At 43.5% G+C, this 27,572-nt stretch overlaps 1 long non-coding RNA gene across 1 annotated transcript; it reads left to right on the forward strand.

Moving 5' to 3' along the window:
• Positions 1 to 650: 650 nt before the first annotated feature.
• LOC128928827 (uncharacterized) lies at positions 651 to 27,572 on the forward strand. Its single transcript, XR_008474449.2, has 3 exons — positions 651 to 1,131; positions 8,317 to 8,382; positions 22,781 to 27,572. It is a non-coding gene; the product is annotated as an uncharacterized LOC128928827 (long non-coding RNA).

Here is a 27,572-nt window from a genome sequence, read left to right on the forward strand (position 1 = left end):
TTCTCAAACTTCTGACCTCGTGATCCACCCGTCTTGGCCTCCCAAAGTTCTAGGATTACAGGCATGAGCCACTGCACCCTGCCTTATAATACTTATAAATACCCAATGTTGGCAAGAGGTAGGGTAAAGTACATTCTAATAAGCTGTTGGTAAGAACATTATTAATAAAACCGTTTGGGGATCTAGTTTGGCAGTATCTCTTAAATACAAAATGTTGGTTCCCTTTGACCTAACAATTAAAATTTAGGAATATGTGAACATTTTTTATGCCACATGGATGAAGATTTTCTTGCAGTGTTATTTTTGTTGAAAATCAGAAGCAACTTAAAAGGGCCATTAATAAGAAATGATGACATTAACCACAGCATATCCGTGCTGTTTAAGTTTATGTTCTCTCAGAATCAGACCTTGTAAGTAGGATTCAAGTGCAAGGTGTTTGGGAAGCGTGTAAGTAGGGAAATGAGGAAGTGATACAGGGAAGGGCAGGCAATCAATGAAGGGTGTGTAATTAAGCTAGTTATAAAGATAAGCAACTAGAGTTTCATCTTTTATGGAAATTCCAAAAACAGTGCCAAGCACATGCCTCAGAATTAACCTAGCCAAGGGGTCAGAGAGCTGGAGTATTTATACTCCTACAACTTTTAGTCATTGGCTAAATGCTGTCTTCCAGAGACCTATTAATTCCCAAGTACTTCCAGCCAGCCAGCCATGGGCAAAGTAATTCCAGTGGCTGGAGGGAGCCCTCTAATAATGATATGGTTTGGCTCTGTGTCCCCACCCAAATCCCATCTTGAATTGTAATCTGATTGTAATCTGAGATTGGGGTGTGGCCTGGTGGGAGGTGATTGAGTCATGGGAGCAGACTTCCCCCTTACTGTTCTTCTGATAGTGTTCACATGAGATCTGGTTGTTTTGATAAGTGTCTGGTGGTCCTTCCCCGCCGTGGACTCTCTCTCTCTCTCTCTCTCCTGCTGCCATGATTGTTAGTTTACTGAGGCCTCCCCAGCCATGCAGAACTGTGAACCTTTTTTGTTTATCTCAGGTATTTCTTTATAGCAGGGTGAAAATGGACTAATGCAAACAAGATGGAGGGACTGGCCACTGGAAGTCAGGCTGTTACATGTGGAAACGGTAAGAGTTTCTAAGAGGATACGTGCATAACACAGACAGCGTCTGCTACACATGCTAACAAATACAAAGAGGCTGTTAAGAGGAACAAGGCATCCATGCAACAAGCTGGACTAAGGAGCAAATAGTTAGATATCAAATGCTTCTATTTTTTTTTTTTTTGAGACCGGGTTTCTCTGTTGTTTCCCAGGCTGGAGTCCAATGCCGCCATCCCAGCTAACTGCAACCTGTGCCTCCCAGGTTCAAGTGATTCTCCTGTCTCGGCCTCACAAGTAGCTGGGATTACTGGTGTGTGCCGGCTAATTTTGCATTTTTAGGAGAGACGAGGTTTCTCCGTGTTGGTCAGTCTGGTCTCAAACGACCTTAGGTGATCTGCCTGCTTCAGCCTCCCAAAGTGCTGGGATTACAGGCATGAGCCACCATGCCCAGGCAAAATGCTTATTTTAGCAATACAAATATACATCAAATTGTCCATAGTGGTTATCTCTAAAAAAAAAAAAAAACAGGCTGAAGGATGTGAATTTTCATTTTTCATTTTATACATTTTTGGGTTTTAGTTTGTTTTTGCAACAAGCCTATAGAATACTTTTTAAATTAAAAGAAACAAGAAAAAAATGAGAAAACATTTATGAGGAAATAAGAAAAAGGCAAGGAAACAGAAAATGCATTCATTAGTTTAGTCATTCCACAAATTTGTATGACGTGCCTTCTGCGCAGAGACTCCACATTAGGGACTGGCTACAGTGGCCAGTAAATACTTTCCTAATGAGTGTACTAGATGCAACCTAAGAATCACCTCTTGCAAGTTCTAGGCATTTGTGGAGAGTTAGGCTTTTTTCCCCCTTGAAATAGTCATGCCATTCCCAAAGCTTCTGAAGCTAAATGTTTATGCCTTTTGGAGGTTTCTAGGTCCAGTTAAAAGGGAAAAAAGCACAAAGCTTTAGAATACATGTGAATATGCTTTAAAAAGTTGAAAACACTATGTACATAGTAAATTGTGATTGTTTTCATATGTATCCTGAACAGAAGGGAAGCGTTCATTGACAAGTAAAAAGGGTGGTGGCTTTTTCATCCACTTGAGAATTTTAACTGTATTTTCCAGGTACAGTTCATAAGTGTTTGTGTTATGTGTTAGCAATTCTTCTTATTTCTTTTTGAGGCAGAATCTCTGTTGCCCAGTGCAGTGGCATGATCTCCAGCCTCAGTCTCCTAAGTAGCTGGGACCACAAGTACAAGCCACCATGCCCGGCTAATGTTTGTATTTTTTTTGTAGAAATGGGGTTTTGCAATGTTGCCCAGGTTGGTCTTGAACTTCTGAGCTCAAAGTGATCAGCCCACCCTGGCCTCCTCAAGTGCTAGGATTACAGGCATGAGCCACCACACCCAGCCAGCAAATTCTTTCTGGAAAACAAAAAAATTCTGTATTCCCCTTTCCTGAAATCAAAGATGCCAACTCTGTGGAAAAGATGAATGCATATGGAGAGCCCCTTTTAGTTCTCAGACATTGACCTCTACAACTTTTGTTATTTCCTGTTGAAAACCTTAAGAATTGTTTTTGGCTGGGCACAGTGGCTCACGCCTGTAATCCCAGCACTTTGGGAGGCTGAGGTAGGTGGATCACCAGGTTAAGAGATCCAGACCATCCTGGCTAACATGGTGAAATCCTGTTTCTACTAAAAATACAAAAAATTAGCTGGGCATCATGGCATGGTGCCTGTAGTCCCAACTACTTGGGAGGCTGAGGCAGGAGGATTGCTTGAACCCGGGAGGTAGAGGTTGCAGTGAGCCGAGATTGTGCCATTGCACTCCAGCCTGGTGACAGAGCGAGACTCCATCTCAAAAACAAAACAAATCCACCTGCCTTGGCCTCCCAAAGTGCTGGGGTTATAGGCATGAGCCACCATGCCCAGCTGAAAACCTTAAAAATTTAAGAGGGGGTATCTGTGTGGCCTTGGGTGAATTGCTTCAACCCCTTTGCTCTTCAACCTCCTCATTCTAAAGGTGGGGATAATAGTGGACACTCACAGGGACATTACAGGACCAAGGGGAAAGTGGAGGAGAGCACAATGCAGAGCCCAGAGCAAGTGCTCAATTTGTGTTGGGCCCTGTCCTTTCCTGCTGGCAAGAGCCCCTTCCTGATCTCAGTAAAAAACTATCAAAGAAGCTCCTGAATGAGTATTGCCCACCTTCTGATGAGACCTCTGTAGCAGACAGACTCTAAGGTGACTGCTGATGGCTTCCTGTCTCCTCATGTCCACACCTCTGTGTAATCCCCTTCCCTTAAACCAGAGATAGAACCTGTGATGTGCAAAGGTAAAGGCGTGTCACTCCCTTAATTAGGTTACATTATATGGCAAGGCAAAGGGATTTTGCATTTTAACTAAGGTCTCAAATCAGTTCATTTTGCATTCATAAAAAGGGAGATTATTGCGGGCGGGCCTGATTTAGTCAGAAGAAAGCCCTTTAAAGAGTGACTAGGACCTCTCTGAAGTCAGAGAAACTCTCCCCACTGCCAATCTTGAGAATATAAGCTGCTATGGGGTGAGAGAACCTAACAGAGAGGGTCACAAGGCAATGAACAGTAGGCAGCCCCTAGGAGCTGTCAGTAGCCAGCAGGTAAACTGAGACCTCAGTTCTATAGCTGCAAAGAGATTACTTCTATTAAGAACCAGAGGGATCTTGGTAGTAGATCCTTCCCCAGCCAAGGTTCTGATGAGACTGCAGCCCTAGCCAACACCCAGCCTAATGCAGAGAACCCAGCTGATCCCCAGAAACAGTGAAATAATCAGTGTGTGTTGTTTTAAGCTCTAAGTTGTGCAACTTGTTATACAACAGTAGAAAACAAATACAATCTCCACCAGCTCTTCTGCTTTATATTGAGATCATAATAAAAAGAATTAAAAGGGTGATGAGAATAATGAAAGAATAGAAGGTGAAGGAAGAGAAATAGGACAATTTTACTGAATACTTATCAGGCACATCAGTCAAGGTCCTGAAAGGAGACAAATGGAACACTCAAATGGTAAAGTGAAGAGAATTTAAAATAGGAATGATATGCAGAAGTGTGCATAGGATTAGGGTGCTCAAGAAGGAATACTGAGGCCATTAGCGTCTCTAGATCTGAAAGAGTAAGAGGAGACAGCAGAGTTAACAGGACCCTTATGGAGCTTCTTTAAGGAAGAGGGCTGCCTGACAGTGGCTGGGGATGGAGGTAGAGGTATGCAGCCTCTGTTGAATTGGTGACCCAGCATTGTGAAAGCTGGGGGAATAAACACTCTGGACTCTTTCTTACTCTTCTGAGTAGCCAATGTCTTCTGCCAATAACTCCTTTGGATGAATCCAACTAGAAGCCAGAGAGCAAAGGACACTGAGTGATACAGTCTTAGAGGCTGGTCTCTTAGGGGCATAGAGCAGGGATGAAGAAATGGATATAGAATGGAACTGGAAGGGGAAATGAACAGTGATGAAACTTCATGGATTAGCTCATTGATTTTCATGACTTTTGGCACAGGAGAATTGAAGCACAGCAATGTTAAGTAACTTGCCCACGGTAAGGTAACTAGGAGGTGGTAGAACCAAGCTTGGAACCCAGGCAGATCTAGCCCTAGCACCTGGACTCTTTTTTTGAGACGGTGTCTCACTCTGTCACCCAGGCTGGAGTGCAGTGGTGTGATCCCAGATCACTGCAACCTCCACCTCCCTGGTTAAAGCAATTCCCCTGCCTCAGCCTCCCAAGTAGCTGGGATTACAGGCACACACCATCACCCACAGCTAATTTTTTTTGTATTTTTAGTAGAGATGGGGTTTCACCATTTTGGCCAGACTGGTCTCGAACTCCTGACCTAGAGCAATCTGCCTGCCTCAGCCTTCCAAAGTGCTGGGATTACAGGCGTGAGCCACTGCACCTGGCCAGAGCCTGGACTCTTGAACACTACAAACACAGTTCTCAGGACCCCATGTCTCCGCTGCCTTTCTATTCTGGGTTTTCCTTTGAAGCCAGACAATCCTTTCTCCTGTTGGCAACAGTGCAGGCCTGGCACCTCTTTCTTCTCTGTCTGGCTGCATTCACGTTATTGAAGTCAAATGCTAGCATCTTGCTTGTGGTTGACAAGAACGGACCCTCTATCGTCAACATGTGTGACCAGATGAGAAAAGAAACAAGCCTTTTCTCATGAGATTTCCAAACTAGTTGTTCGGGAACAAGATCAGAACTCTCCAATGTTTTAAGATCCATGAAGCATAGCCTTTGACATTTCCTCTCAGGCATCCCCAAATTACTTCAAAGTGTTTGTTCACACCTGGCAGGCGGGCAGGAGAGGCAGCGAGAAAGCCATCTGTGGAGATTTGCAGCCCTCACTTTCATCGGCAAAGCCTCCCCCTCTGAAGACATGATGAATTCAGCTATTTTGGGAGCAGGGATTATAGATGTGACCCGCCTGGCTCAGCTCTGAGTAACTGCCTAGAATTCTTGACAATAGCAAAAAGAAAGGAGAATGAAAGTTAAAAAAGAAAAAACCCTCTCAGTTTAGTTCACAAACTTGCCAAATGCTTGATTAGCTTCTTTATAGGTCCACAGTTCACTTTCTTCCAAAAAATGTCCCAGGAGAACAGCAAGGATATGGGATCTGGGGAGACAGAGGTCTTGGTTCTGGTCCCAGCTCTGCCAGGTTTTAGCAGTGTGACCTTGGGCAAGTCATTCATTTAGTAAACATTTATTGAGGGCTTTATCCTTGAGAATCATGGAAGTGAAAGACACAGTTCCTGCCTTCAGTGAGTTCACAGAAAATTGAGTAGAAAAAGACAGTGTGATAAATGCTAAGACAGAGGTCCCCTGAGAGAAGCCTAGAAGAGGGGAACCTAGCTCAGTCTGAAGGTGTGGGCAGGAAGTCTCCTAACCTCTCTAAGTTTCAGTTCCTCAGCTGTAAAACAGGGAGCTTTTATATATTTGTGAAGGGAGCTGATAGAATGAAATACACTTCGTCTCCTAAATGAAGCCTATTCAGTGACTCGTACCTATTTCTGTTTGTGAAAAGAAAGCCTGTCACTGATCCCCACTATCCCTCCACTCAGGATATTCTTTTTATTTCTTTTTTTTTTTTTTTTTTTTTTTTGAGACAGGGTCTTACTCTGTCACTCAGACTGGAGTGCAGAGACATGATTTCAACTCATCACCCTCCGCCTCCCAAATTCAAGCAATTCTCATTCCTCAGCCCCCCGAGTAGTTGGGATTACTGGTGTGCGCCACCACCACCTGGCTAATTTTTGTATTTTTAGTAGAGACGGGGTTTCATCATATTGGCCAGACTTGTCTTGAACTCTTGACCTCAAATGATCCACCTGCCTCCGACTCCCAAAGTGCTGGGATTACAGGTGTGAGCCACTGGATACAGATGCACTCAGGACTCTTCAGAGAAAAGTTTCTTGCCTCTCCCTGCTCCTACCTCAGTTTTCCCCACACACACTATGTACTTTCCTGACTACCCAGATGATCCAGATGTATTAAGTACTTTCCATGTAAATGTGCTAGACTGAGAGAGATGAGATTTACTGTATTAGGAGAGGCAGGGGGCTGCCGGGCAAAAAGGATCAAAACTTAACTAGGCAAAACCAAGAACAAGGAAGAGAAGTGAGATTCGAAGGGAGGAGGACCAGGAAAGCTGGAGGCAAATTAGACCAGCTCCTGGGAGAATCCTGACCTGTGCCCAGACAAGAACATAGGAAATACCTGATGGCTTCAGAAGATCAGGACTGTTTGACTCTACACGAAGAGGAAGCAAAGCCAGCAGAACTGTTTCTTTTCAGCAGCCAGATTCGTTTAGCAAAAGCTCTGTCTTCTAAGGGAACAAAATCAAAATGAAATTAAGAAGATAACACAGACTTCTTGGATAATTAGGAAGATGATACCACTGCTTGCAAAGGCATATGCTTTCCTTCAAAGGCAAATCAAAAAGTGCATTTCTCATTCATTAATGCCTACAGGCACTCATTCACTTAGTGCTGGGCACTGAGTGGAATACAAAACTGTACAACACTCAGCTCTTGCCTTCAATTTTGTCCTAGTAAACTTTCCTTTTTTTTTTTTTTTTGAGATGGAGTTTTGCTCTTGTTACCCAGGCTGGAGTGCAATGGTGTGATCTCGGCTCACCGCAACCTCTACCTCCTGGGTTCAGGCAATTCTCCTGCCTTAGCCTCCTGAGTAGCTGGGACTACAGGTGTGCACCACCATGCCCAGCTAATTTTTGTATTTTTAGTAGAGACGGTGTTTCGCCTTGTTGACCAGGATGGTCTCGATCTCTTGACCTCGTGATCCACCCGCCTTGGCCTCCCAAAGTGCTGGGATTATATAGGCGTGAGCCACCGCACCTGGCCAAACTTTTCAATATAACTGTTTAAAATTTTTTTTGTAGAGATGGGGACCTTGCTATGTTGCCCAGGCTGATCTCGGACCCTTGGGCTCAAATGATCCTCCTGCCTTCGCCTTCTAAAGTGCTGGTATTACATGCATGAGCCACTATGCCTGGCCCTAGCAAACATTGACTGAGCATCTGCTCTGTGTCAGACACTGGGCTCCATCCCAGGATTTAACTAAATAACTGTACGTGGTGGCTTATGCCTGTAATCCCAGCACTTTGGGAGCCTGAGGCGGGTGGATCACCTGAGGTCAGTAGTTCATGACCAGCCTGGCCAACATGATGAAATCCTGTCTTTACTGAAAACACAAAAGTTAGCCAGGCACTGTGATGAGTGCCTGTAATCCCAGCTACTTGGGAGGCTGAGGCAGGAGAATCACTTGAACCCAGGAGGCAGAGGTTACAGTGAGCTGAGATTGCATCACTGCACTCCAGCCAGGGTAATAGAGTGAGACTCCATCTCAAAAAAAAAAAAAAAAAAAAAAAAGAAAGAGAAAAAGAAAAAAGAAAGAAAGAAAACGAAATAGAGCACAATTTCTTACCTTAAGGAGAAAATCTGGTGGATTTGCTAATAAAATGTCTTCACACTTCTAATCTTCTAAACATTGACTTGAACAGATATTATTCTTGCCTGTGATTCTGTCAGTTTTCTGGCCCTTGTTGGAAGAATAAATCCTCTGAATTTATTCTAGAGGCCTAGCAGTTCAGCTCTGAGCTTACAGTAGTTGTGACTGAGAGAGAAAAAAAAATGTTCTGTTTCCCTATCTCTCCCCTACAGGTCTAACAATGCACCTGGCTGGATCAGGAGCATCCACCTTTTTCTCCAAATGAAGTGTTACACACAGTGAGTCATTTTTCTGGCTTTTTAAAAAGCTTGATTCAACCCTCCAATTTCCCACCTTTCTCTTCCACCTGCCTTGTTTAATAATTAGGCTACTTAATAAATGTGTTTGATGAGGAGGAGGAGGAGGAGGAGGATAGTGATTGTTAGGGCTTACAAGTCCCTGGGGAATAAATATAACAGTGTCCTAGGCAAGATTCACTATGTTCTGGGTTGTTCCCTGGGCATCTTGGGGAGTGAAAAGGCCAGAGGCCCTTCCTGCTTTAGGGTCCAGGTTTGACTGACCTTGGGTCATTCTGTCTCTAAGGGCCCTGGCCCTGCCAAGAAACCAGGTTTGGTTTCTATCTCTTCCTTTTGTTTCTGCTCCTAGTTTAGCTTTCGTTTTTCTTACTTGGATCTTTTACTAACAGCAGATGACCACTGCTTTCAAGTCCCTGCTGGGTTTGGAAGGTAGAGAGCAAACTAGACTGAGTGGAGGTGAGAAAAATAATCCAGGCCAGCTTGTGATGATGCAGAACAATCAGGAGGCCTCACTGGTGAAGTACATTTCAGCAGGAAGGCACCCAAGGCATGGACCCGGAAAAGAAGTGATAGGAACCTACCCACAGATGAGAAAGAAACAGAGACAGAGAGACAGATGGAGCTGCAGCTGGAGACCGACACACACACACATGTACAGGGGGCTTGTAGGGAGGAGGAGAGAGAGACTGATTTTCACAGAGACAGGCTATATAACCTGGGGGAAAAAGGAGTCACAGATGTGGGTTCAGAGTTCACCTTTGCCATTTACTAGCTTTATGTGACTTGCATACTACTAAGCAGCTCACTTCGCCTTCTCTAGCTTCTGTTTCCTTATCTGTACAATGTAGCTAATAACACCTATCTTGCATGATCATTGTGAGAACTAGTGATAAAATATGCCAAGTCACTTGCATGCAATAGGCCCTCATTTAGTGGTAGCTGTAGTTTTTTTTTTTTTTGAGATGGAGTTTTGCTCTTGTTGCCCAGGCTGGAGTACAGTGGCACAATCTTGGTTCACTACAACCTCCGTCTCCCAGGTTCAAGCGATTCTCCTGCCTCAGCTGCCCGAGTAGCTGGGATTATAGGCATGCACCACCATGCCTGGCTAATTTTGTATTTTTAGTAGAGACGGGGTTTCGCCATGTTGGACAGGCTGGTTTTGAACTCCTGTCCAACATGACATGGTTTTGATCACCTGTCCAACTCCTCAGGTGATCCACCCGCCTCGGCCTCCCAAAGTGCTGGGATTACAGGTGTGAGCTTGGCCTGTAGTTATTTTTTGAGTACGTTTTATGTACTAAGTACTTAGCTAGGTTTGGGGGATATGGGTAGAAAGTGTGGTGTGACAAATAGGAATATCCAATGAATGGTCCCAATAATTCTTTTTGGGGTTGCCTGGCAGTGGGCTAGCTTCCTCTTTCCCCAAGAAGAGAGGCTGGCTGTGCCCAACTTCAACTTCCTATGGTACCAGAAGTCCTGAAGACACGAGCTGGGCATTTCATAGTACTTCTTAAGCTATGGGCCCCTAAGATGGTGCAGATGAGTGTCTGAACCCTGAAATACTGATCCCACCACAGCAAAGGCCCTCTCAAGTTGACCTATGAAAAGGAAGAGCCACCAGAGGTTCGTCCTCAGATGCTTGATGGTGCATCCAGCTGCACCTAAAAGGCCCACCTCTCTATAGGATCCAGGTAGAGCAGAGGACCTGGGTACCTGCACCTTTCTTGACTTTTACCTGCCAACACCAATTACCTTTTGTTTTAAATATACCTAATGGCTAGGTGTGGTTGCTTATGCTTGTAATCCCAGTGCTCTGAGAGGCCAAGGCAGGAGGATTACTTGAAGCCAGGAGTTCAAGACTAACCTGGGAAATATAGCAAGACCCTGCCTCTACAAAACAAATTTAAACTAGCTGGGTGTGGTGGTGTGTGCCTCTAGTCCCTGCTACCCAGGAAGCTGAGGTGGAAGGATCCCTTGAGCCCAGGAGTTCAAGGCTGCAGTAAGCTATGATTGAGCCACTGTACTCCAGCCTGGGTGACAGAGCAAGACCCTCTGTCTTTTCAGTTATCAAATAAACTGCTATTTCTTTGTAAGACCATATTGAAGGGTTTCCCTGACTGAGACATGTTCTGGAGAACTTCACCACTATTTACTGATGGCTCAAGATCATAGAACATTGTGATCAATTAAGAGCATGGATCTGAGCTCACTTTACAAACTGTAGGGTGCTGTAGCTAACAAAATGTCTCATGTATTATGATGACTACATTTATACAGAAGTTGATTGAATGGTTCTCACAGTGTTTTTGTGCAATACCTAGGGAGATATTTTGCGCTCTGGAGCAGGGGAAGAGTAAACACTGAGGCTGATATTGTAGGTTGCTATGTCTGCTGTCAAGTGCCTACCATGGAAGGAGCCTTTATAAAGCCTCAGTGTCCTTTTGCCTCTGAGTCCCTCTGTCTCCCAAACCACTTGGGTTATTAATCTGAGGTGGTTTTCTTTTTCTTTTTTTTTTTTGAGACAGAGTCTTACTCTGTTACTGGGCTGGAGTGTAGTGGCGCAATCTTGGATCACTGCAACTTCCACCTCCCAGGTTCAAGCACCTCCCGCCTCAGCCCCTCGAGTAGCTGGGACTACATGCATGTGCCACCAAGCCCAGCTCATTTTTGTACTTTTAACAGAGATGAGGTTTTACCATTATTTCACCAGGATGGTCTCCATCTCTTGATCTCGTGATCCACCCGCCTCGGCCTCCCAAAGGGCTGGGATTACAGGTGTGCACCACTGCGCCCGGCCTAACCTGAGAAGGTTTCTTAACCACATGTATTTCACCAAACCACCAGTGGGAGCAGAAATTCCTCTCAGTTTCTCCCTGGGCATCCAGGGTCTGAGTGCAGCTCTCCCTGTCACATAAGGAGGGTTGACTTGGTGGAGAATATGGGGACAAGTATAGCATCTTCTTTGCTCCTAAAACACCCCTCAACTTAACATTTTGCTTCTCTCTGCTTCAGCTAACAGCTTGAGAAAAACCAAATTGGTGGTTGGCTGGTTGGGGTTTTTTTTTAACCTAACAACAAGCCTGGCTTAGAACTATTCATTCTTCAGCTCCCAATACTGTGTGTCTATAGATAAACAGGAATATATATTATCTACTTTTGTTTACTTCTCCCCAAATAGAAGTCCATTAATTTCCCAATATATTTTATGGAATGACTTGCCTATTGCCAGCACTGGGAGGAGAAATTAATCTTTAGTCCCGAGATGTTTAAGTTAGAAAATAATGGGAAATAGAAGAAATAGAAGGACTGAGATGACTCATTTATTTCAGATGCTCACCCTAAACTACTTCAGAAATGCCGGCCATGAATTAAAACCCAAATTCTAGAGGAATGACCTAAATCACACTTTACCAGAGAGACTCTTTAGTTCCTTAGAAAAAATTGCACTTTATGTCTAGAATGGAAGAGGTTGATGATGGCTTGAGTCAAGTAGCATGAACTTAACTCCATCTGATCTGGGGATAAGGAATCAATATTATCTCTCTAGAGAAGGCAGAAACCTCTTTAGAAGAAGATAAAGGGAAGCCACGGTCACATATAAGATACTGACATCCTGGGCTTGGCATGGTGGCTAACACCTATAATCCCAGCACTTTGGGAGGCAGAGGTGGCCAGATCACTTTTGGTCAGGAGTTCAAGACCAGCCTGGCCAACATGGTGAAACCCCATCTCTACTAAAAATACAAAAATTAGCTGGGCATGATGACAGACACCTGTAGTCCCAGCTACTTGGGTGGCTGAGGCAGGAGAATCACTTGAGAACTCTAGCCTGGGCAACAGAGCGAGACCCTGTCTCAAAAACAAAAACAAAAAAATAAAAAATCAGCCCGGCACAGTAGTGTGCACCTCTAGTCCAAGCTCCTCAGGAGATTGAGGCAGGAAGATTGCTTGAGCCCAGGACATTGAGACTACAGTGAGTCCTGTTCGCATCACTGTAGTTCGGTTTGGGCAACAGAGCGAGACTCTGTCTCAAAAAAAAACACCAAAAAACAAAGATACTGACATCCTATAATATGTTAGTGCTGAGAAAAAGAGAAGGAGAGCTGGCTTGGGAAAAGAGCAAAGAGATCTTTTTTGCTCATTGAATCACAGGCCAAACATGCTCCCTTGTTTATTCTGTGGGGATCTTCCTAACTTAATTTTCCCAAGGTACAAATGAGGTGGCCCTACAGAGATACATTAACTGATTTTTCTATAAGGTGATCTGAAGTCTAGGGATCTCAGGATGCAATGCATAGTAAAGCTCACGATTGTGGTTTAGGAGACAATCAGGAGAAGATTCAGGTAAAGGAATAAAAAGTCTCTTTGTTGAAAGTTAGTAAGAATTCATATCTGACTAGCTATTGCAGGGAAGCAGCTAATCTTACAACATAATAGATGTTGTTAATAATGTTCATTACCTCCTTGGATGCCACCAATAAGTGACTTTCAATTTTATATATATATATTGTCCATGTTGTAAATTTGGCCTTGGAATTAAGAGGTTGGTAAAATCCTGGAACACTTAATAAGGGAGGTTGTTTACTTTGTATATAAATAAAGAGCAGACTTTGAAGGAATGAAGATTATTATGTGGGAACTCAAACTGGCATAGCCATTGTGGAGAACACAACGGAGTTTCCTCACAAAACTACAAATCAATGCTGGGAGCAGTACCTCCCGCCTGTGTCTTAGCACTCTGGGAGGCCAAGGCGGGTGGATCACAAGGTTAGGAGATCAAGATCATGCTGGCTAATATGGTGAAAACTCGTCTCTACTAAAAATATGAAAAAATTAGCTGGGCGTGGTGGCATGCGCCTGTAGTCCCAGCTACTCAGGAGGCTAAAGCAGGAGAATTGCTTGATCCCAGGAGGCAGAGATTGCAGTTGCAGTGAGCCGAGATTGCACCACAGCACTCCAGCCTCAGTGACATAGCAAGACTCCATCTCAAAAAACAAAAACTAAAAATTTAACTTTCATATGATCCAGCAATCCCCCTACTGGGTATATACTCAAAGGATATGAAATCAACGTATCAAAGAGACATCTGCACCCCCACGTATACTGCAGTACTATTCACAATAGCCAAGACAGGTAGTCAACCTAGGTGTCCAACAACAGATGAATGGGTAAAGAAAATGTGGTATATATATATATATATATATATACATACATACACAATGGAATACTACTCAGCCATAAAAAAGGATAAAATCCTGTCATTTGCAACAACATGGATGGAATGGAGGACATTGTGTTAAGTTAAATAAGCCAGATAATTTGAACAGAAAGTTAAATACCACATGTTCTCACCCATATGTGGAAACTAAAAAAGGTTGACCTTAATAGAAGTAAAAAGTAGAACAGAGCATACTAGAGGCTTGGGAAGGTAGAGGAAAGTGGGTATAGGGAGAGATTTGTCAAAGGATACAAAATGACAGCTAGATAGGGGGAATAAGTTGGAATAAATTCTAGTGTTCTATGGCACTGTAGGATGACTCTAGTTAACAACAGTATATTATATAGTTTCAAATAACTACAAATAGGATATTGAATGTTCCCAACACAAAAAAATGATAAATATTTGATTAGCCAGGCAGTGATGAGTGCATGTAGTCCTAGCTGCTCTGGAGGCTGAGGCAGGAGGATTGCTTAAGTCCAGGAGTTTGAGGTTACAGCAAACTATGAACTATGATCACGCCACTGCACTTCAGCCTGGGCAACAGAGCAAGACCCTGTCTCTAAATCAAACAAAACAAAAAAATACATGTTCAAGATGACGAATATGTGAATTACCCTGATTTGCTGATCACTATATATGTATTGAAATATCACTATGTGTCCCATAAGTATGTATAGTTGTGTCAGTTAAAAATTATTTTTAATAAAAAAATACTTATAAAAAGAAGAAGCGAAAAGGAGAGAGGGTAGACAGGAGGGAGGGAGGGAGAGAGAGAGAGAAAGAGAGAGTGAAAGTCTAAACCTAGCCTAGCCTAACTTTGGGCAGGGTTACTTAGGTGGGCCCCATGTGAGAGCAGCTTTATGTTGGGTGAGGGTGGCCTTGGGGCTGGGACTGGTCCTCAGCCTTGCATATGTAGGATTTCCATCTTATTAGTATACCTGGCAGTGGGCAGGCTCTAGTAGGGTTGACAGAAAAATATAGGTGGCCCAGTAAAATTTGAATCTTAGATAAACAATGAATAATTTTTAGTCTAAGTATATCCCATACAATATTTGTTTTGTTTTAGAGACAAAGTCTCTCTCTGTCACCCAGACTGGAGTGCAGTGCTGTAATTGTAGCTCACTGCACCCCTGAACTCCTGGGATCAGGAGAGCCTCTTGCCTCAGACTCCCAAGCAGCTAAGACATGCCCACCTGCTTGTATGTGCCACCATGCCCAGCTGCTAAATTTTTAAATTTTTTGTAGAGACAGAGTCTCACTATGGCTGGAGTTCCAGGCTGCTCTAGAACTCCTGGCCTCAAGTGATCCTCCCGACTTGGCCTTCCAAAGTGCTAGTATTACAGGCATGAACCACTGTGCTTGGCTCCAATATATATATATATATATTTTTTTTGAGACTGAGTCTCGCTCTGTCACCAGGCTGTAGTGCAGTAGTGCGATCTTGGCTCACTGCAACCTCTGCCTCCCGGATTCAAGTGATTCTCCTGCCTCAGTCTCCCAAGTAGTTGGAACTACAGGCACGCACCATCATGCCCAGCTAATTTTTGTATTTTTAGTAAAGATGAGGTTTCACCGTGTTGGCCAGAATGGTCTTGATCTCTTAACCTTGTGATCTGCCCACCTTGGCTTCCCAAAGTACTGGGATTACAGGAGTGCGCCACTGCACTTGGCCCAATATTTCTATTTGTATTTGCTAAATCTGACAACCCTATCTAGGAAGCATCCATTAATTAACTCACCAGAGACTTATTTGTAAACCAGAACACCAATGGGTGAATTTACAGGGCAGGGCACAACTTTCAACGTAGAAGCGCCTTTGTGACTACTATTTGCACCTCTCTCCTTTAGGTGTTTGGAAAACCAAGTTTGTCATTGGTGAATTTCAAATTGTAGTAAAGCAAGTTAAGTAGCTTCATGGGTTATGCATCCAGTTCACAGTAGAACATAGGAACTCTGGGCATTTGACTGCAGAGACACCACCCAGAACCTGGAATAGCAATCCAGTCTAACCAACACAGTATCTTTCTCCCCCCGACAGTGTTGCAATAATGCTGGGCTTCCACACCCCTTTTTCAATATTTATTTATTTATTTATTATTTTTTTAGATGGAGTGTCACTCTGTTGCCCAGGCTGGAGTACAGTGGCTTGATTTCTGCTCCCTGCAAACACTGCCTCCTGGGTTCAAGCAATTCTTCTGTCTCAGTCTCCCAAGTACCTGGGATTACAGGCACTCATCACCATGCCCAGCTAATTTTTGTATTTTTAGTGGAGATGGGGTTTCGCCATGTTGGCCTGGCTGGTCTTGAACTCCTGACCTTCAGTGATCCACCCACCTCAGCCTCCCAAAGTGCTGGGATTACAGGCATGAGCCACTGCACCTGGCCTCGATATTTAATTTTCAATTTTTTTATGTCACTCAAAACTCCTTGTAAGCATATTGCCATTTTAAAGATATCTACTGATTAAATCTATTTCATATTGATTGTTGTGCTACGTTTTAGGGAGCCATACTGTCTTGCTGAGTTTTGCGAAACTTGATAGTTCTAATAATTAGCAGGCATTAATTTTATGAGATAGTTTCAGATATGTGTGAATATATTTTAGATTTTCTAAAACAGAACATACTTTTTATCTTAGACTCTCATTCTGTAATGCAGAAAAATTAATCCAGTAGGAAATTCATTCATGCTCATCCTCTCTCCCTTGATTTCCTTTAGCTAGAATCTCAATTGCAGGAGAATGGAAAGGCGGGACCCATGTAATACTATGTGCTCTGAGTTGGCAGCTCCAGAGATGGGGAACAGCTCATCTCTGGGCATCCAGAGGTACCAGCATAGCCCCATGTTGTCCTCTAAAGCGCTGCATGCCCATCTGGTTTGCTTAGCCCATGCTGCTATTGATGAAGAGTCATACTCTTAAACTATTTCAAGAGATTTATTCTGAGCCAAATATGAATGACCAATGGCTGGTGACACAGCCTTCAGGAGATCCTGAGAATGTGTTCTCAAGGTAGTCAGGCTACAGCCTTTTTTTTTTTTTTTTTTTGAGATAGAGTCTTGCTCTGTCACCCAGGCTAGAGTGCAATGGCATGGTCTTGTCTCACTGCAACCTCCACCTCCCGGGTTCAAGTGATTCTCTTGCCTCAGCCTCCTGAGTAGCTGGAACTACAGGTGCATGCCATCACACCCAGTTAAATTTGTATTTTTAGTAGAGACAGGGTTTTACCATGTTCGCCAGGCTAGTCTCAAACTCCTGACCCTGTGATCCACCTGCCTTGGCCTCCTAAAGTGCTGGGATCACAGTTGTGATCCACTGCGCCCAGCCTACAACTTGGTTTTATACACTTTAGGGAGACATAAGATATCAATTGATACCTATAAGGTGTACACTGGTTTGGTCCAGAAAGGACAACTAGAAGCAGAGACTTCTAGATCTTAGGCAGATTCAAATATTTTCTGATTGGCAATTGGTTGAAAGAGTTATTGTCAATAGAAAGGAATGTCTGAGGCCAGGCTTGGTGGCTCATGCCTGTAATCCCAGCACGTTGGGAGGCCAAGGTGGGCGGATCATGAGGTCAGGAGATCAAGACCATCCTGGCCAACATGGTGAAACCCCGTATCTACTAAAAATATAAAAATTAGCTGGGCATGGTGGGTGGCAGGCTCCTGTAATCCCAGCTACTTGGGAGGCTGAGGCAGGAGGATAGCTTGAATCAGGGAGTCAGAGGTTGCAGTGAACCAAGATTGTGCCACTGCACTCCAGCCTGTTGACAGAGTGAGACTCTGTCTCAAAAAAAACAAACAAAAAAGAAAGGAATGTCTGGGCCAGGTGCAGCACATGCCTGTAATCCCAGCACTGTGGAAGGCTAAGGCAGGCAGATCACTTGAGCTCAAGACCAGCCTGGGCAACATGATGAAACCCCATCTCTACAAAAACTACAAAAATGCCCTGGGGGTGGTGGCTTGTGCCTGCAATCCCAGCTACTCAGGAGGTTGAGGCAGGAGAACTGCTTGAGCCCAGGAAGTGGAGGTTGCACCACTGTACTCCAAACTGGGCAACAGAGTGAGACTCTGTCTAAAAAAAAAAAAAGCCTCTAGGCAGCAGTCTTCAGAGAGAATAGACTGTAAATGTTTGTCAGACTTAGTCTGTTAACGTGTCTTAAGATCTGTGTCAATGTTAATGCCAGTCAGCTTTTCCTGAATGCCCAAAGGGAAGAGGGCATAATGAAGCATGTCTGACCCTCTTCCCATAATGGCTGGAACTAGTTTTTCAGGTTAACATTGGAATGCCCTTTGCCAAGATGAGGGGTCCATTCAGGTCACTGGGGGCTTAGAAATTTTGGTTTGTACTACCATCCATCATTGTTCCTCCATGGCATGACCACTTTGAGCTGCCAACTCTCCCTCTCAGCTCACTTCTGAGCACTTCTTAGGGCATGATCGGTGAGGGGGGAAGGGAGTCCAGCTACTTTCCCACAGCTACTAGAGCCAGAACAAGGCTGTCATTGAGTTCTCTCCCCCATCACCCAAACAACCATCTCTGCTCTGTTGACCCCATATCACTGTAGCATAAGCACATCTGTGGGGTCAGCTGCCCTCCCTAGATAGGAAGTAGACACAAGTTTCCTCTATTCTTAGTTTCCTCAAGGTTTATCTTCTCTTCTGCTTGCCAGCCAGAGTTCCCTCTCTGCTAAAGGAATTCACCTTGGGAAGATGATAGGGTGCTGGGTCTTCCTTTGAGACTACACATCTCTCATGTCTGGATAACCTATGATAGTATCTAAGGGCTGGTAATCTTGCATGGAGGCATCAGGGGAGTTCTTCTGGACCACTCTTATTTGGTTCAAAATCACTAGTTAGGCCCAAATATTTCCTGAATGCTCAAAAAGTCTTTCCTCTCAAATCTAAGTCTTGTGTTCAGCAATTTCATTTGAATCTCAAAAGTTAAGCACTGACTTTATTTTTCTTGGCATTCCAGCTATGACAACCTCACTTTTCCCTGGGGCAGGGCATGCCTGGGACTGCAGAGCAGAAGAATGGTAGAAGGGAGGACCTGTTTAATGTCTCATAATGATCTTCTAGAGTTGCCACAATCCTGCCTTTATCGTTATGCTAAGTGCCTTAAACCAATGTAATCCTCAGAACAATCTCAAGAACTAAGTATACTCATTCCATTTACAGATGAGGAAGTGAAAGTTCAAAGGGAGAATGGGGAACTTGTTAAAAGATTCCAGTTGTACGTGGTGGAGAAATAATGAACCTAGCATAATCTCATTCCAAAGTCTTCATTTTAAACCCTAATAGTGAGGCTTAAGCCAGTAATCCTAGAACTTTGGGAGGCTGAGGCAGGAGAATCACTTGAGGCCAGGAGTTCTAAACCAGTCTGGGCAACACAGTGAAACTCTGTCTCTAAAAAAAAAAAAAAAAAAACAAAGCAGCTGGGCATGGTGGTGTGTACCTGCAGTCCTAGCTATTCAGGAGGCTGTGACAGGAGGATCACCTGAGCCCAGAAAGTTTAGGCTGCAGTGAGTCATGATAGCACCACGACAATCCAGCCTGGTGACAGAGAGATCTTGTCTCTAAATAAATAACTAACCCCCAACAGTGGCCTTATATCTTGTTCAACAACTAACTCTCTAGGGAATTTGTTAAAAATAATTTTGATAGGCCAGGCGCAGTGGCTCCCACCTATAATCCCAGCACTTTGGGAGGCCAAGGCTGGTGGATCACTTGAGGTCACGAGTTTGAAACCAGCTTGGCCAACATGGTGAAACCCCGTCTCCATTAAAAATACAAAAATTAGCTGGGCATGGTGGTATGTGCCTGTAATCCCAGCTACTCAGGAGGCCGAGGCAGGAGAATCGCTTGAACCCAAGAGGTGGATGATGCAGTGAGCTGAGATCATGCCACTGGACTCCAGCCTGGGTGACAGAGGAGCCTCGTTCTCAAAAGAAAAAAAAATAGTAATAATTTTGATAAAGACCTACTCCAGGAGATCCTGATCCAATTGGTCTGGGTTAGAGCCTGGGCATTAGTATTTCGAACAGTGTCAACCTTGTGAAAGGACAATAAATCTTGGGACCTCCCAAAGGGAAGTCAAGCTGGAAACTGCTTAGGGCAAACATGCCTCCCATTCTGTTCCTAAAAACAGCCACTAAGGTAAAAAAGCTAGATCCCTCCCTCACAATTTGTCCACAAGGAAATTCCTTTTGGACAAAGGATAAACAGAACGCAAAGTCATCCCTCTGCTCACTGAGATAAATGCATATCTGATTGCTTCCTTTGGAAAGCTTAATTAGAAATTCCTAGCTACTCTGGAGGCTATGACAGGAAGATCACTTGAGCCCAGGAAGTTGAGGCTGCAGTGAGTCATGATAGTGCCACTACAATCCAGCCTGGGTGACAGAGAGATCTTGTCTCTAAATGAATAACTAACTCCCAACAATGGCCTCATGTCTTGTTCAACAGCTAACTCTCTAGGGAATTTGTTAAAAATAATTTTGATAGGCCAGGCAAATTGGCTCCCATGTATAATCTCAGCACTTTGGGAGGCCAAGGTAGGTGGATTACTTGAGGTCAGGATCCTCCTTGCCTCAAGTTGTCACATCTTTCTGATTGAACCAATGTACATCTTACATATATTGATTGATGTCTCATGTCTCCCTAAAATGTATAAAATCAAGCTGTGCCCCAACAACTTTGAGCATATATTGTGGGACATCCTGAGGCTGTGTGCGTCCTTAACCTTGGCAAAATAAACTTTCTAAATTGTCTGAGACCTGTCTCAGATATTTAGGGTTCACAACTTTAATTAACGAAATTCTTAAGAAATGATTAAATATAGAGTTTGTAACCATAATTGTTCCATTGCCCAATGTGCACAGCAAGTCAATATGCTGAAATACCTAGTTGCAGCAGAGAAAGAGATTTAACTGTAGGGCAGCTGAATGAGATGGGAGAAAACCTGAAATCCTTCTCTCCAAGGGATTCAGGGCTAGAATTTTTAGTGATTTTGGAGTGGGGCCAAAGTGTGGAGACCTTTGCTTGGCCCAAGAGTGTAGGGTGAAGTCATAGAACGGGGAGATGAAGAAACTATATTCTCATGCTGATTCTGCTCGTCTCTGGAGGACTTCAAACTTGTTAGCATCAGCTGGAATTTGGGATCTGAAAAACATCTTAAACAATTCTTAAACAAAAGTCTTATGATTCTGAGGTCAGAGAGTCTATCTTAACCAGAGGCCTCATGATTCTAACTTCAGACAGCAATACTATCTGTAGGAACAATGAGAATGCAAGTGGTCGGGATCTAGTACTCCATAACTTTCACTTTCTGTTACAAGGAAGTGGGCCAAAGTGCAGCCTAATTAATGCTTAATCCTAACTGTATTTCTGTCCAGAATGCTTGTTAACATGGTGAGGATGGCTTCAAGTTTATTCAAGCTCAAAGCTTGAGGGAGGCCACCCAGAAGCATAGACTCAAAAGGCCCTAAACACACACTCGGATTAGAAGTAGCTACAAGAGGATTTTTGAGGAAAAAAGAAGAGTCAGTTCCTAAATTGTTTACCAATAATTTATACTAAAATTATATAAGCTATTGATTGGCTTATTGTTCTTTGCAATGCAAATTCCAGGAACACGAAGATAATGGGGCAGTGAAGAGGGAACAAAATGCCTTTAAACAGCTGCCCTGGACACGGGCACAGATATGTGATTGAAGTCCCATCCTTGCGTCTCTCCAGGCTTGATAAATTTCGCATACTTCACGTAGCTTGGCCTGCTCTGAGCTAGTTTTCTTTCCCAACAGTCTTTGTAGTCTCCATAATTCAGAGGTACAGCAAAGTTTGAAAGCCAGCTCTGTCACTAATTGCGTGGTTTTGGACAAATGAGTTCATCTAGTATCTCAGTTTCCTCATTTGCTAAAAGGGGGATAATAACAGCTGCAACACCATAGAGCTGCTGTGGGAATTAAATGAATTTAAAATGAAAGCACTTGGAAGAGTACTTGACATATAATAAATGCTCAGTAAGTGTTAAAGATGGTTAGTTTTCCTTTCTCTTAGCAGCAACTGAAAAATATCTTTTAAGGAGCGCCATTTCCTGGACATATTAAAAAAAGGGGAATTGCCTGCATTTACACAGATTTTTTTGATAATTGATGTCTCAGAGAGCAATACTCTTTTAGCCTCTTCTCTAAATCTAGGTTTATGCCTGATTTAGATTCCTAGTCTCCTGTGGTCCTAACTACCCTGAGAACATGTTATGAAGGTAAATTGAAATTAATTTAGGGATGTAATGATGAGAGCAGGTAAAAGAGAAATCGTTCAGTGGTTCCTAACCTTGGCTGTACCTTAGAACTATCTGGAGAGCTTTAAACAATTTCCAAGTCAGCTGGGCATGGTGACCCACGCCTGTAATCCCAGCTCTTTGGGAGGCCCAGGCAGGAGGACTGCCTGAGGCCAGAAGTTTGAGACCAGTCTAGGCAATATGGTGAAACCTCCTCTCTATTATATATTAAAAAATAATTTTTAAAAATTCCTAAGTCATACCCCAGACCAGTTAATATCAGAATCTCTGGGATCAGGGCCCAGCTATCAGTCTATTTTAATCTCCAGGTGATTCCAGTGTGTAGCCACTGGTCTCACCTTAGCTCAGCTAAGGCCCAGTAATCTGTATTCTAACAAGCCTTCTGCAAACCTCAGGACCTTTAGTGTAAACTATTCCATCATCCTCCCAATGTTCAGGCCTCTGTTATCGCTTATCTGCACAGTAAGTGTGACTTGAAAGCAAGAGAGAAGGTGCAGCAACCCTTAGCTTCTGTAAGAAGGTACAGGAGATCAGTTCTGTATGTCAAATGCCTGTTTATTCTAGCCAGACCTGCCCTAGACAGGGGCAATGAGAGTCTTTCAGCTGAAATGGTTGCTTCTCAAGAAGGAGGTGAGCCAATAAAGAAGGGCCCCACTCTCTCAAAGTGGAGACTTTAGCATTTGCCTAAAATACCCCTTCTCTCCAGTCCTAACTGCCCTGGAAGCTTCTCAGAGGCCAAATACGTAAACAAGTTCCAAACCAACACATCTGCTTTTCATTTCCTGCGGAATGCTAAAACGAGTCTTTTAAGGTTGCTTAAAATACGTCCCTCTCCTCCCGCCCCACCCCCACAGGGCGTTTGCTGTGCGTCCTCAGACCACCTCAGCTCCTCCTCCCCTACACCTGGGACTCCGCAGCGCAGACTTGGCTTCAAACGAGGCTCACGGTTCTTCCTGGCATTTGCTTTTTTGGCTTAGTGAGTGCACATTCAATATCTTTTTCTTCTTCTCTTGAAAGCACTGTCTTCAGTCTCCTCACTTGTCCCTTTCTCCTCTGGCAAGTGTAATGCTATCGACATTTGAAAGTGGCCTGGTTCCTTTGTGTCTGGTAAATGGCCTTGCTGCTGAATTTCCGTAGAACTGTGCAGAAACTAGAGCACGGGGGGTGAAGGGAGCTGCTCTCTCGGGGCTCAGCCGCCCTCCTGGGGCCCCACCTCACGCTAGGGGCTGGTAGCGGGTGGGACCTGGAGTTTCCTTCCTAAATTTGAGCAATGACTCGGCCTTAGCCACTCTTGACTTTGCTCTGCTTCGGTTTAGCATCTGTTAAGTAGTGACCTTTGCCACCAATTAATGAGGGTGAGGCCCCATTCGCTTGCAAAGAAGTGGAATTGTAAACAAACAAACTTCCAAGTGGAAAGACTAGTTCTAGGGGAAATGTGGGTGGGAAAGGTGCTCCTGTATTCTCCTTTTAGTATGAGAGACATGCCTCCTTTCTCCTGTTCAAGCACTCAGATTGATCCCTCCTCTGGGGCAGAATCCTAAGCCTGACACTCTCTCCTAAATATGCTGTTGTGTCTCATATGTCAGCTTCTCAGGGTCCTGCCAAGAGAGGGTGAGGTAACATACAACAGCTGTTACTGCCCTGATGTATCCTCCCTCCCAATGTCAACAACATACACTTTGGAGTGCCCTCTTTATGTAAGGCCTTGAGCTTTAACACTTAGCTCTGGGCCGGGCGTGGTGGCTCACACCTGTAATCCAAGCACTCTGGAGGCCAAGGCGGGTGGATCACCCGAGGTCGGGAGTTCAAGAACAGCCTGACCAACACGGTGAAACCCCGTATATATATTTATATATATATAAAGACTTAGCTCTGGCCTTTAAGAATCCTGTGTTCCTGTTGAAGAGACAGGATGTGTGTAAAGATAACAGCTAGAGACCATGGCAAACAGATGATACTAAAGGCTAAAGGAATACCTAATTATTCAACAAATATATATGGAGCACCCATTGTATTCTATGTTTGGCTGTAGGCTCTGAGGCTAAACTGTGATAGGACTTTCTCCTCAGTTCAGCTAAAAGCAGGGTTCTTGTCTCACAGCCATGAGAGATTAGGCTGGCAGACACTTTGAAGGGTGAGGAAAATGGAAATTACTGGGCAAAAAGGAAAATAAATGGAAACAGGGACTCAGCAAAGTGAGAGTCCGGCTAGCTGGTTTTTCCTGCCTCACGGATTGAATCCCAGGTACTACCCTGGGTCAGGAGAGGCCAGGTTGCTCCCTGCTGCAAAGGCTTGAACTTCCGCAACTCCACCCCATTCCCCCAGTGTGTAGGCCAGTCGGAGTTTCTCAGGGGAGCCCTTTATACTTGGCTGTCTCAGAAACAGGGAGCAAAACAGATAAAAACCCCTGGCTTCATGGGTCTCATGTTCTGATGAGACAAGACAGAGCAAATAAATATGTACAATACATCAACTTGTGAGAAGTAATTTGTTTCTTCAGCACTGCCTGAAAAAAAAAAAAAGAAAAAAAAAGAGAGAGGAGTAATTTGAAGGAAAATGAAGCAGATTAGGTAAGGTAGAGTGACATGGTTGAGGGAATGTGGTTTTTTTAGATGAGAGATCAGAGAAGACCTCTCTGGTAAGGAGACCGTTGAGTCAAAACCTGAGGAAGGAGTGAGTGAATCATCTGAGTCTGTGAAGAATTTTCTGAGCAAGGCGAGCAGCAAGCACGAAGGCTTTCAGGAACAAGTGTGCCTGGTGAGTTCCAAGAACAAGCAGGCCAGTGTAGCTGGAAGGTAGTGAGCATGAGACCCTGGACAGGAGATGATGTGAGAGAGGTGACAGCAGGTCACTGAGGTCCCTGTGGGTGGTGATAAGGACTTTGGATTTTATTCTGAAGCCATTGGAGTGTTTTGAGCAGAGCGGTAACGTAAGTGGGCTCACAACTTGGAAGGATCTCTCTGTGTTCAAGGAGAACCCTGAGGCCAGTGAGAAGGGTGCTGCAGTAATCTGGGGTGAGATGATGATGATGGTGGCTTGGACCAGAGAGACAGGATTAAGGGTGGTGAGATGAGGTTAGATTCTGATATATAATGACAGTAGAGTAGACAAGATGGATGTGATACAGGGTTATGATTTACGATATAAAGAGAGAAATCAAGAATGATTTCAATGTTTTTTGGCCCGAACTCAAGATTTTAAATTTATAGGCGGGACAGGCTGCTTCTGGTTAAGATAATAAGGGAAGGATTAATGAAAGACCCAAGATTTGGATTTTGTGACTTACAAAAAGTCTCAAAGGGTTATTCTGAGACCATTTTATTTTCCTGGACCGCAGCCTCCTACCCCATTCCCACTTCTTTAAATTACATCAACCTGGGCCCTGGGATAGGGGACTCAACCAGCTCAAGGAAGGTGAATCTGGATACTTTAGGCCAGTCATGAAAATTCTGTACTCTTGCCAGTGTGCTGGTTTTAAAATGGGCATGTATTGGCCTGGGCACAGTGGCTCATGCCTGTAATCCCCATATTTTGAGAGGTCAAGATGGGAGGATTGCTTGAGACCAGGAGTTTGAGACCAGCCTGGACAATATAGTGAGCCTCCTTGCTACAAAACTAAAGAGCAAAATGAGCAGGGTGTGGTGGTGTGTATCGTTAGTCCCAGCTACGAAGGAGGCTGAGGTGGGAGAACTGCTTGAGCTCAGGAGTTTGACACTGCAGTGAGCTATGATCGAGCCACTGCACTCAAGCCTGGGCCACAGACTGAGACCCTGTATCTAAAAATAAAATAAAATAAAATAATGGGCATATGCTATAGTTCTGAACAATGGAACATAAAAGGGAACTCTGTAGAAGGGATGTCTGGGAAAATCTCTTAAGTCTTCAAAAGGAAGCAGGGTAATCTGGACTTGAGATGTTATTAAGGACATAGAGCTTGAACTATCTTGCAAACATAAAGAGGAAGCTAAAGGCAACAGCGGCAGGGTGGCAGAGAGAAAAGGCGGACAAGGATGGTTCCTTGAGAACACTGCTGAGCCACCCAATTACCCAACCCTGGAACTGCACAACTTCTGAACTTCTTTGTAAGATTAAAAAAATCTCCTTATCATGAAATGCTTTTGAGTTGGGCAGTTTGTACTTGAAGTGCAAAGTACATCATTTTAGATAAGTAATAAAGATTCTGGATAGGAAGAAGGCAAAAGCAAACACACTTTGAGGCAAGACTTTCTTGGCGACAAGAAAGCTCAAAGCGTATTTGGGGAAGATTGGTGGAATAACTTGACATTCATTCATAAACTCATTCAACAAGTATTTGTTGACGCCTACTGTGTGCCAGGCACTATTCTAAGATCTAGGATTCTGCAGGAAACAAGATTGACAGGGTTCTTATGGAGTTTATTACCTTTTGGGGGAAATGGGTACATGCGGACCATGGCTGCTGCGTTGGACAGCACAGGCATAGGGTCTGGGAAGGCTTAATTCAGGGAAGGCATGAAAGGATGAAACTGAGTTTGGCATTGGGTTCAGGCTTCTGCTGCTCTGCTCTGGATTCGTTCTCCAAAGAGATTTATTAGGTCAAAGGGTATAAACATTTTTAGGACTTTCCTAATTACTTTCCTAATTGGTTACATAAATTTATGATACTACCCAAGGAATACAGGTCCTAATATTACTGGTTTCAGATTTGGGGATTTCCATTTTAATTTGGCAGGGATTAATTTAGTAAAACTATTCATTTAATAAAGTTAATTCAATTAATTTAGTGAAAAAATAGCATGCTTCTTTTAATTTGCTTCTCTTTGATAATTAGTAAAATTGATTATTTTTATGTGTTTGTTAATATTTGTTCTTTTGTGAATTTTTTTGCTAGATTTTATTCAGTTACCAGCTGAGATCTTAATGAATTCTTACCAACTTATCTGAGTTCTTGACATACAATGATATTAATCTTTTTTGGTCATGTTTGTTGTAAATATATCTCATGGTATGCTGTTTATTGTTAATTCTGGTGATAGGTTGCATGTAAAATTTATTTTTAAAAATTGTTATGTGCTTAAGAATTTTAATATTTTCTGTGTAGTATAAGAAATAGTATATTGCTTCTAATTATAGAGTCACCTTCCCACTACAGTTTTGACAAATTTTTAATTCTGTTTTCTTCTGGACTTTATAGTATTAAATGTTTTTAAGATTTTAAATCAAACAAAATTAATTTTAATGTATACTATAAGGTGTGGATCTTATACTAGGTACAGTGGCTCATGCTTGAGACCAATTCTTCCCTTCCCTCTCAAATTGTTGGTCAGTTATCCCTCCACCATTTATTGAAAAATATTTGACCAGGCATGGTGACTCATGCCTGTAATCCCAGCACTTTGGGATGCCGAGGCGGGTGGATCACCTGAGGTCAGGAGTTCAAGACCAGTCTGGCCAACATGAAGAAACACCGTATCTACTAAACATAGAGAAATTAGCCGGGGGTGGTATTGTATGCTTGTAATCTGAGCTACTTGGGAGACTTAGTCCAGAGAATTGCTTAAATGTGGGAGGTGGGGGTTTTAGTGAGCCAAGATTGCGCCACTGCACTCCAGCCTGGGTGACAGCGAGACTTTGTCTCAAAATGAAACAAAAAAAAAGAAAAGAAAA

The sequence above is a fragment of the Callithrix jacchus genome, chromosome 8, assembly GCF_049354715.1.
Source record: "Callithrix jacchus isolate 240 chromosome 8, calJac240_pri, whole genome shotgun sequence".
NCBI lineage: Eukaryota > Metazoa > Chordata > Mammalia > Primates > Cebidae > Callithrix > Callithrix jacchus.